Raw genomic sequence first — 11,757 nt, 5'->3', positions numbered from 1 at the left:
GTGGCAGTGAATGAGGAAATGAACCGTAGAAGAAAGTAAAACTGTCAACAGAGAAATCCTCTCTGACTGTAAAGGTGACGAGGTTCAGAAAACAATCTTAAAAGGTTTTAATTGAAAATATCCAATTCTTTGTACATAATTAACCTCCTCATGTTTTAGCTATTACAACCAATAGAGTCCTGCATGCAGAGAAGGAACGCTAATGCTAATGCTAATGCTAACGCTAATGCTAACATCCACATTCCCACAGAAGCTCCATGAGCGGTCAGATCTTTCTTCCTGAAACACTTTGCTCCAATCTGATGGTTTAAGAACTGATTAAAAAAAGATTAAAAACTGTAAATATTTTTATTGTTGAGCTCAGATTTCTATTTATTTAGTAATTTAGCAGCAAAAGGGATTTCTGAATTGAAAATGTTGCTTTTTGTGTCAATATCTGGTTGTAAATTAAAATTAATGTAAATACAGACCCGGAAATGAACTTGATTAACACTAATAATATAATAATATGCTGCATTAGAGCAGTCAGGTCGGTAAAAGTGGTGATGAATCCGTGTCAGGTAGATACAATATGACTGTCAGCTGCTACGCTCCATAAGATGATTATGATTGGTCGCTGAATGCCTCCTACATACAGAATGAGGCAGAAGAAGCCTTCAGTCCTGATGAATAAAAAATGACATTTTAATTTGAGTTTTGCGGTTGCTCTCTCTGCATACAGATTAACTGCCTTTTTTCTAAAATAATGGTGTAGTAGGAGACAAGCGAAGGCGCGTGGATGGAGAGGTAATAATTTATCTTAGTGACACAGAGGCTGTGCGAAGAGAAGAGGCTGCCGTTCAAACATAAAAAACTTCTTGCAATCTGCCAGAATAAAACCAGGCTAAGCTTAAGAAAAAAGCCTCGTAACAAATGGTTTTATGTTGGCAACAAATGAGACGATCTCAGCACACTGCTCCATTTTTCCATCTGTGTCAAACAGAAGAAGTCTTTACATCTCAACTTTTGATTAATGGCCTGTGTTTTCACCGCGCCTGTGCCAGTGTGTAGTTATAAACAGAGATTGTATAAAAGTGTTTGACAGACGGTGAAAATGGAAAGTATCATAAAGTTAGTGTAGTGTGTCGTCAGACCAGGTTTGTGAAGTGAGATGAAGAGCGCGGGAGTTTCTCCTTCAGGCTCTTTGAATTAGGACATTTTTATTCTGTTTTAATCCGTAAAATGTCACAAACAGCAATAACCACCCAGAATCTCATTTATACAAAGTCATAATTAATAGCAATGTGAGTTATTTACACCCTTAGAAACATTTTTGTGTTCTTGTTTTTGGCTCCATTTTCTAAACAAACTCAACCAAAATGTCCCAAACCCATCATTAAAATCATTAATTAGCCAGAATATTTGGTTCACTTTCATCTACCAAACCCAGAACTGATACTTGGCATGCAGGATCAATAAATCCATCAAATAGAACATTTCTGATGATATGAAGCATGACGGATGAAAAAGAAGAACATCATGCAGAGCAAGAACAACGGAAGAACATATTTAAAACAAAATGTATCATTTTGGAACAGGGAACAAAACCAGTGACACCAGTGACAGAAAACAGGAACCAGTGGAGAACATTAATCCAGGAGTTCATCCAGGGATTTACAGGAAATAAATAACACATCGCATCATCGGAGAAAACATTTCAACCAATTAACTCCTTAAATAATATCAGAGACCAGAAATCAGCTGCTTGTTTATTCTCATAACTTTAAATGTGTCAGTCAGGAAACCAACAAACAGATGGTCTTTGAACGCATCATTGTGTCTGTGTGTGTTTCTCAGATTAAGACAGATTAACAGAGTGGTAAAATATTTACTCTATGTCTTTTGTCTCTGACATTTGCACATCAACAGAGGGTTAATTTCTGATTTAAGCTTTAATTTTGCTGCCTGTGTGTGCATGACACGTTGTGTGTGTGTGCATGACACGTTGTGTGTGTGTGTGTGTGTGTGGGAGAGACTTAAAAGTGGTGAGTGCATCGGTGTGAAAAGAAAACAGCTGGTACTCTAACAGAAAATTACGTCGTCCATGTTTAGTGATTGAATGTCCTGTCTAATTTATCGTGGTTGATAAACTGAATTATTGCTGAGCCTGTCACACACACACACACACACACACATACCTGTCAGCACACACACTCTCTACGCTGCCTGGTGTTAATTCGTTGGTTCTTCATCATGGAGGTGATGCTGTGGGAATATGAAATACCCGATTCCAGAACCAGAACTCCATCATCTGCTCCACCTCCAGCTGCTGTGGTTCTGAGTCAAACCAACCTGTTCCCCTGCTGGCCTGTGGGGGCGCTGCACCAACAACCACTGAAGGAAACCAGACAAAAACCTCTGAAGAGGAACTTCCTGCTTCACCAGATGGAAACAAGATGGAGGCGTCAGATTTTAGTGTTGGAGGATTTCTCTTTAGTCTTTGGCTGAAGACCAGGAGACATTTCTGCTGCTAGCACTAGGCTAGCACGTTAGCTTTGGTTATATTCACCCAGAATGCCCTGTGCTGTTGTCCACTTTCTGCTTTTGGAGCGGTTCAATCAAACTGAGACTGGTTTGGTTCTTTGGTCAGACCTCCAAAAACAAACCGGACTCTAAACGGACTGGAGGTGGAGTAAAGAGGACTGAACAGAGCTGGTGGGAATGATGCAGCCTCAGATTACTGAAACATTTAGAATAAAAAATAATCTAGTCATGATTTTCTCTAAACATGAGGACAATCCGTTTCATCCAGTGACTGATTTTACTTCATTTGTCAAAGAATTGGCTGTTTGTCCTGCTGCGAAACAAGATGGACACTTTATATTAGTTCAACATTAGATACCAAGATTTCTAGACCTTTTCTTTTTCACTCTCTCCCATATTACACACACACACACACACACACCTTTTCCCCTCAACTCTCTTGCTGTGCCTCAGTCACCTCCAGTTGCCCCATTAGGGATTCTTGCAGTCACACCCTTCACTCAAAGACAACCTGAGCCACTGGTCTGAAATGGCCGGTGTCCAGCACAACTGGGATGAAGTGAAGTGAAACTTCAGCGTCACTCGCCAGAGTTCGCTTGTCAGACAAAGAGAAGCCGAGGGAAGAAGAAACAGAGAGGAAGGAAAGCTGTGAGGAAACTTCACCAGTTGTTCACTCTCTCATTTTATAAAAAATCCAGTATAATAATTTAATCTTCAGACGTTCAGATATAAACTAAAGAAACAACGTTGGCTGAGGCTGCAGTCTAATTGGTTTTTCACACTAAATGTTACAAGCAGAAACTTGCAGACGTTTTGTACTTGACCTTTTTAAATTCACACTGTTCTGGTTTCTTCCTGCTCAGAGCATCAGGCTAACACTTTGCTGCTGTGTTTACTTGTGCACCCAGTTGTTCTGTGACCTTTCAGAGGCGTCTGGCAGCAGCTCACACCACTCTGCTGTTTGACTTTGTGGTGTGAAAGGTCAACTGATTCTGTAGGTGACTGGACAAAGCCGCAGTGTGTGCTAACGATGCTAATCTGTCCACTGCTGCTTTCCTTACCTGACTGAAGCCATGAAGCTGAAATGTATGTTTAGGAGACCGAAACAGTAAACTTACTGAACGTTCAGACTCTACAGGAGAATCCCAGGATGTTTACTGGAGCAGGGAGACGTTAAAAAGCTGCTGGACGCCTGCAGTTTAACTTTAAACCTGTTTGAGTTAAATATCTGTTAGCAGGTCAAAAGGTTTTATAGTTATGGATGTAAATCTGAACTCTGCTCTGGTCAGAAAACAAAAACTTTCCAACTGGTTCTGAACAGCCGTTTTGCACTGAGACGTTTCTGAACTAAACTGAACTACATTATAGTTCAGTTTTATTTTTCCTCTAAAAATATGAACCTCTGCTTAAAGCAGCAGCATTTTAACAGTGTGTCAGTAATAGTGAGCAAAATGGTAATAAATAAACTGCTCACAAAGAGGAAATGTAGAGAAATGAACAACATATGATCATTCCCATTAAGAGTTTTAAAACTGTTCATGTTTGTCTGTAAATCTGAGCTGATGTTTCGTTCTGGTTCTGATCTGATCAGTTTTCCTCTGAGGCTTATTAAGGTATTTTCTCTTGCAGATCTCGTCTAATAGCAGCTCTAACACCTACAGCAGGTTAATGTTAATAGGTAGTGATTTGTTTATTTTTGCCTCTTTATGAGACAGTGGATTTGCATGACAGAGAGCAGGATGAAAGCTGACTGAGGAGATCAGAGGGCGGCGTTGCTCTGATTGCAGGGTGGCGTCTCAGCCAGGCGTCCTAATCAGACGTGTTTTCTCTCAAACAGATTTAGTGATTAACCTGAAGGTGACTGCAGAACACGCCGCCGCCGCCGCCATCATCCAGCTTCCTCACAACATCCCAGTCTTCTTCTGCTCTGGTTGCCCTCGGTTACCAAAGGCAAACAAGGTGTTTTTCACTGATAGATTAAACATGAAAGCCTGGAGGACTTGTCTTGTTTGTTGATGAAAATCTTAAATAAAAATGAAGTTGCTGAAAATATGTTGCTCAAAGAATCCTGTTTGACATACACTTACATTAACGTAATGAAAGTCAGATGTCAGGACGGTGATGATGTTTTACTCGTCCAGGTTGCGTCGTGTTCGACCCGCCGCTGCAGCCTGACTGGATCCGGACTGGATCCGGACTGGATCCGGATTGTATCTGGAATGGATCCGGACTGGATCCGGACTTTATCCGGACTGTATCTGGACTGGATCTGGACTGGATCCGGACTGGATCCTGACTGGATCCGGACTGTATCTGGACTGGATCCGGACTGGATCCGGACTAGATCCTGACTGGATCCGGACTGTATCTGGACTGGATCCGGACTGGATCCTGACTGGATCCGGACTGGATCCGGACTGGATCCGGACTGGATCCGGACTGGATCCTGACTGGATCCGGACTGGATCCTGACTGGATCCGGACTGGATCCGGAATGGATCCGGACTGGATCCGGACGCTTCCTGCTGCAGGCTGCAAATGTTGGAGCTCACATTCAGCCTGAATCGGATTCTTAACACGCATTCAGCTGCGACGCTTCCAGCTTCATTCATGTTCTCTGTCTGCTCTCTGCGCTGCCTGTTGGAGTGTCACTGATGCTTGAGTCGATGCAAAGCCTCAAAATCCTCTGCATTGATATACTGCGCAGAGGGAATGTCATGCTTCCTGCTCCAGGAGCAAATGGAGCTGGAGTGAAAAGAAAAAAAAAGACTTTTCATGGATTTTATTTAGATTTATTGAAATCAAATGCTGCAGCAAATAAACACTCTTCAGAGTGTGCTTCTTGAATCTACATTCTTTTAAAAACTAATTGATAAATTGTTTGATTATCCCCTGATTCTCAATATTTTACAGCAACAAAATGTGAAAATGAGTTTTCACTTCATGCTTCTTGCTCATGGGCTGCAGTTTCCTCCTTACAGCTGGATGATCGCTACAAAACCAAGAAAACATCTTCAAAGAGGCAACATCAAAGAACTTGGATTATTTTAGACACAAAGAGATAAAAATGAGGCTGAAAACTCTCATAATGAGAGACACAATGATTTAAAAAGAGACTCTGGAGAACCACAGAGAGATGAGCGATTACCTCTAATAGACTCAACATTACTCTGTGTTCACTTCAAAGATGTTGCAAACTGGCCAGAGGAGGCCTTGGCCCAGAGAAACCACCGGGAGGTAAAAACAAAACGCATCATTTTACTAACAAAATGTCCAGAAAGGGGAAAAATCTCATAAAAATGTATTTTCTTTTGTTTCCATCCATCCTGAATGTGTTACTAGTTAAATAACTTTAATGATCTCAATCAACCCAACATAAAACCAGTTCCTCCAGTCCATTTAACTGGGACTGTAGCAGTGTCTGACTCAGATCCAGCTGTGATGGTGTGTGTGAGGTCAGCAGTGTGTCAGTGAATGATTTCAGCTGTTTGAGGTTTGAGGCGCGTTGGAAACGTCCTCAGTCCTTCACCTCCTCCTCACACCTCTAACGTTATAAACTGTTAATAAAATATTAACAAACCATTAATAAACCGTTAATAAACTGTTAATAAATGCCTTTATATGTTCTACTTTTGTCTTACGGAACAAAAACCCCCAGTGGTTTAGTGAGTATGAATATTTTTGCAGGACAGTTCGGCTGCAGTTGAACATTTTGGTCTCAATGTGATACCAAATAAATAATAATACACAATGATGTCTATTATTTAATGTTTATACATCATCAAACTGCTGATCTTTAGGTGTTTTGTAGTTATTTTGTTAAAACCTGGGACTCAATTTGGGTAAAATACTTTTTTACTACAAAATACTTTAACTAACATCAGAAAAATAAAAGCAAATATATGAGAGTAGCTTTATAAATAAACAAAGTGAAAAAAGGATTGTTTGACAGCAAACCAAACAAGAGTTGAGAAACTACAATACAAAAATAAAATAACATTTTTAAGAGGGAAACTGAAACCAAATATTGATCCGATTCCGATACTGAATCAGGATCAATATTTTTGAATTAATCGTTCTTTTATTGTACTTTTTATAAATTAAGTTACTTGCAGTTAGAGGTTAGTTTTTTATTTATTTTGTCACCATTTCAGTCACACAAACATCTGCAGTAAAAACCTCCTTCATTTGGACCAAACATGGAATGAATGAATTACCTTCATATAAATGCTTTGAACAATCAATAAGTTTAATTACTCATCAATGCCTTGACTGCATGAAGTTGTTATTGTTGAATGAGTGGAGATGTGAGCGTGTTCATGTGATTTCATGCTGTGATAATAAGAATAACAGTCGTGTTCAGTTTTCCTGAAGGGAATCGTTTTCCTGTCGTTAGTGGAGCCAGAAAACGTCTCAGGAAATAAAGACGGAGCGATCCGACGTTTCTGTCCTCATCCAGGCAGACGAAAACTAAAAGAGTCACTCTCCTACAGCGCTGTGTTCAGTGGCTCCACTTTACTACAAATAAATACTACAGTCACCAAAAATATTCATTTAGTTAGGGATAAAAACTGAAAACCAACCACACACTGCGATATGAAATAGTTTTTAAAATCTGATTGCTGCTAAACAACGTTGAATAAAAAAAATTATGCCTCAGTAGAAACTTCCTGACAAGACAAAGTGAGCCGTGAAAACTGAGCCGTGAAACACTCCAAGGTTTCCAGGGAAACCAGATTATTTTCTAATTTCAATGAAGGAAACCTGAGATCCAGACGTCTTCCTCTCCATGACATTTTGTCTGTCCACACTAAAAACAGGATGGAGAGACAAAAACCTGTTTGGAAACCAGCTTGACTTTGTGCCTAAATGATGAATCTGCTCCTGCTTTGGGTATAAAACCTCCAGAAAACTGTTAAATCCATAATTCTGCACAAACCTCCAGAAAATCCCTTGAGGGAAACAGTTGTTAGATTTCTCCACGTCCACAGAAACAGTGTTACCAACTGCAGCGCTCTTCTTTACGCCTCTAAAAGCAGCTAAAATGTTCCCGTTTGAAACAAAAGAAAAGGTTGTCAAAACAGAGAATCTGTGGGTCAAAGTTTATTGTTAGCAAAACAGTAATTTCCTCGGTGTTTGGAGGTTTTCTCTTCTTAAAGGGTCATCAGTTTAACAAAAGACTTTTTGTCCGGAAGACAATAAATCATAGATCTCAAACTAGAGAGGTGCAAAGTGCCTGGAATCATTTCTAAGCAAAGAGGAAATAAAAACACATTAGCATTTGAATAAAACTTCCCAACTGGTGCAGAAGTGTTTGAATATATATTGCCTTTTTATCGAGCCATAATAAATGTCCCATCCTACTTGTTCTGACTAAAGACAGCATCTAAAAACATCTACTTAATTTGAATAAAAGCTTCATTTGCTTCAGTAAAATTCAGTTTTTTGTGTTCAGGGAGAATTAGGTTGAAAATAACAAATCTAAACAGCAAAGCTTCTCTAAGCATTTACAGGATTTATCGCTGCTCCTCCATGACACAATAAGTCTGTGATTTATGGCTGTAAACCTGCGTTTGTGTCTGAAAACGTGTTTCCTCTGCAGCTCAGGAGAAGGAATTAGACGAATGAAGCAAACCGTAAGCAAGTGACAGCAACGCTGCTAACAGCCGCTAACAGCTGCTAACAGCTGCTAACAGCTAACAGCTGCTAACAGCTGCTAACAGCCGCTAACAGCTGCTAACAGCTAACAGCCGCTAACAGCTGATAACGGCTGCTACCTACTGCTAACAGCTGCTAACTGCTAATAGTAGCTTACAGATGCTAACTGCTACCAGTGGGTAAAAGCTGCATCTTCTGCTCATGTCCACATCATTTTTTAATATACTGAAGCTCAGTTGTGACGTTCTGAAGACTTTATTATTAGCCGTATTTGTAGATTGATGAAAAAAAGGTTAAATAATGAAATAAAATGGGGAAAAAAAAATAGTGATTCTGTTAAATTAAGTAGTTATAAACATTAGTTTGCAACAAATATATAATCAAATAAGTGGGGAGAGTTCTTATTTTTTTAGTTTTGGACACATTTGGCACATTAATTACTTTATCAAATCATTTATTTATTTCTGCATTTATTGCCAGATTTGTAGGATTAATTATCCATAAGTGACAATTTCACTCTTCATCACAGACAATGAAGAGCCTCATCTTCCTCACAAACTTAAATCTGCTCTGTAAATGTACATAAATAAAATGTACATTATTTTATTGCTACAAATAATTTACCTGTGAGTTGGAGGTGAACTGAGACATCAAATGCAGGATAAAAATCTCAGAGCCCATAAGTTGAGTCAGAGCAGAGAAACCAGATTACCCTCCGTGTTTATTGTTCTGAATCTTTGTGTGTTTGTGACCTGCAGGCCTGAAGATGAAACTCTGCTCCTCTCCTCTGCCTGAACCAGCCATAAATCACAGGGAAGGCAGAGTAAGGAACCAGATAAAAGCAGAAAGCAGCTCCAGGTGGAGAGGAGGAAGATTTAAAGATGAGGATTGAAGGTGACAATTCAAACAAAGATACAAAACAAACCACCATGTTTGGTAGAAATGTTGCTCTGCTGCCAAAAGTCTCCGCTCCGACAAACGCACAAAACCCAGAACTAAACGAGCAGACTGACTCGACAAACTCTGAGGATGATGATGATGATGATGATGATGATGATGATGATGGTGATGATAATGTAAAAACGGTTGTCGCTGTAGTTCTGAGTCCGTGTCAAAGTGGAGGACGCTGTTTTTACCCCCTCGGTTTTTTCCTGGGCTGAGAAAACAAAAGCCTTAAGAGCCTGAAGGGAAAATCTGTCTGCGACTTTAAAAAACCTCCTGAAGGTAATGGAAGTCATTAGCATGAAGAGCTCTGACCTGCACGCTAAACACACAGATACAAGCAGGCAGCGCAGACTCAAACACATGCATAATGGATGGAGGACGCCTCAGAGCGTCCTCTCTCTGCTGGGTGTGTGTTCATGAGATTAGACTGCAGAGAGGGGAGGAAAACACACTCAGATTCTGCTGTGATCGGGTCGTTTTAAACACTTGAGACGACACGAGGGCTGCTGCTGCAGCATGGCTCGGCTGCCGGGCCGGTTCCCGCCGTTTCACATTCGGCCTGAAGAGAAATAAAACTGGTGAAATTGAGTCAGAATCCTCCCTGTGTTCCTGCTGCTGCTTTACTGAAATAAATCAACTTCCTGATGATGCTACCAGGTTTTCAAGCATAATTATAACATCACGTTTTCAGATCTGGAGGAAACTGAAAACCAGCCGTGCTGGTCAGCTGAATCAATGCAGGTTTTTGTGAGGTGTGACTGCTGGGATCGTTCTTCCTTCCAGGAAACGCTCTGAAGCGTTTCTGAAATCTACACCTTCACTTCTGACCCGACTCACATCCATCCATCCAGGCTGCGCTGTCGGATGAAACGGCACCTGGATCAATGACCGCGCTGAACACACACAGGGTCAGCAGCTTGACAACAGGAGGACAAAACCTCACACACTAATTTCATTTATACAGAAATCAGAACGAAAGTTTAAAACAAATAAAGACCACAGGAAAGAAGGCGAAGGGCTGATGAGGGTCTAAAGGTCACGGTATAAACCTGACCTTTAGTTTGACTGATGCTGCTGGCATTTCCTCTGATTTAATGCAGGTAAGCACAGGCACACACACACACACACACACAGAAACAGCACTGTACGATGATTATCTCTGTCAGGGTGGTCGTGGTCGTGGTCGCGCTGCTCAGCGTCTCTCTGACTTCTTCTCTGCACCAAAAACGATGAATATTCTGGAAAATGTTGATCTACACATGAATCCGTGGAGCGGTTCTGCCCGACTGCAGGCCTGATGTGGGTCTGGAAGGTTTTCTGATCTGGTTCTCCTCGGTAGTTTTGTGACTTTCAAAGCTCCAGTTCGTCCAGAATCTGTTTCTCACAGCTCTACGTCAAACTCAACCAGCCTGGCAGATTATAAAACCTGGAAAAAAATGGCTTTAGAGTAAACTTCATATGTTGTTCATAATAAAACATTCAACACTTCTGAGTGAATCACTGATGACAGGACAGCTTATGAAATTTATTTACACTGTTTGTCTCCTGCCAGACTGCGACTCTGACATGAAAGTTTCTGAAAAGTAATAAAACTTTTGTCTAAAAAAACTTTGGCTCATTCATCATTATTTAATATACAATGTTTATGAAAAGAAAGTTTTGTACTTCCAAACAAAAATGAAGCAAACCTCTAACAGGATTTATGATTCATCTTCAACTCTGACCACAGCATGATGCTGCCAGCACCATGTTTCATCATCACATGCACACACACTGCGCTGAATTGTGTGTTAAATCTGCAGTGATGAAACTGAATGGAAGTTTTCTCATTAGATCTAAAGACAGAAGGTTTTGGTCACTGTTGATTTAAGATAAATCAGTAAATAATCAGGGAGAGAGAAGGAATGTCTGGTTAATAAGAGCTGATTTAGTGAAATATATACTAGAAATGAACAAAAACATTAAACTGAGGTACTGAGAATAGAACTGATTCATCTCTCTGAGTATTAATAGTTAAATTGACTTGTTACATGATTTGATAATGTTTCTGATAATGCAATAATGTAATAATGTGATAATGTAATAATGTGATAATGTAATATTGTAATAATGTGATAAAATAATAAAGTAATAATGTAATAATGTGATAAAGTGATAATGTAATAATGTAATAATGTGATATTGTAACATTGTAATGTGATAATGTAATAAAGGGATAAAATAATAATGTGATATTGTAATAATGTAATAATGTGATATTGTAATAATGTGATATTGTAATAATGTAATAATGTGATATTGTAATAATGTGATATTGTAATAATATGATATTGTAATAATGTAATAAAATAATGAAGTAATAAAGTAATAATGTAATAATGTGATATTGTAATAATGTGATAATGTGATATTGTAATAATGTGATAATGTGATATTGTAATAATGTGATAAAGTGATATTGTAATAATGTGATAATGTGATATTATAATAATGTAATACAGTGATAAAATAATAATGTGATATTTTAATAATGTAATAATGTGATATTGTAATAATGTGATAATGTGATATTGTAATAATGTAATAATGTAATAATGTGATATTGTAATAATATAATAATGTAATAATGTG

Source organism: Gambusia affinis, linkage group LG16, assembly GCF_019740435.1.
Source record: "Gambusia affinis linkage group LG16, SWU_Gaff_1.0, whole genome shotgun sequence".
In the NCBI taxonomy this organism is placed as follows: Eukaryota; Metazoa; Chordata; class Actinopteri; order Cyprinodontiformes; family Poeciliidae; genus Gambusia; species Gambusia affinis.
This window is presented reverse-complemented; position numbering follows the sequence as displayed.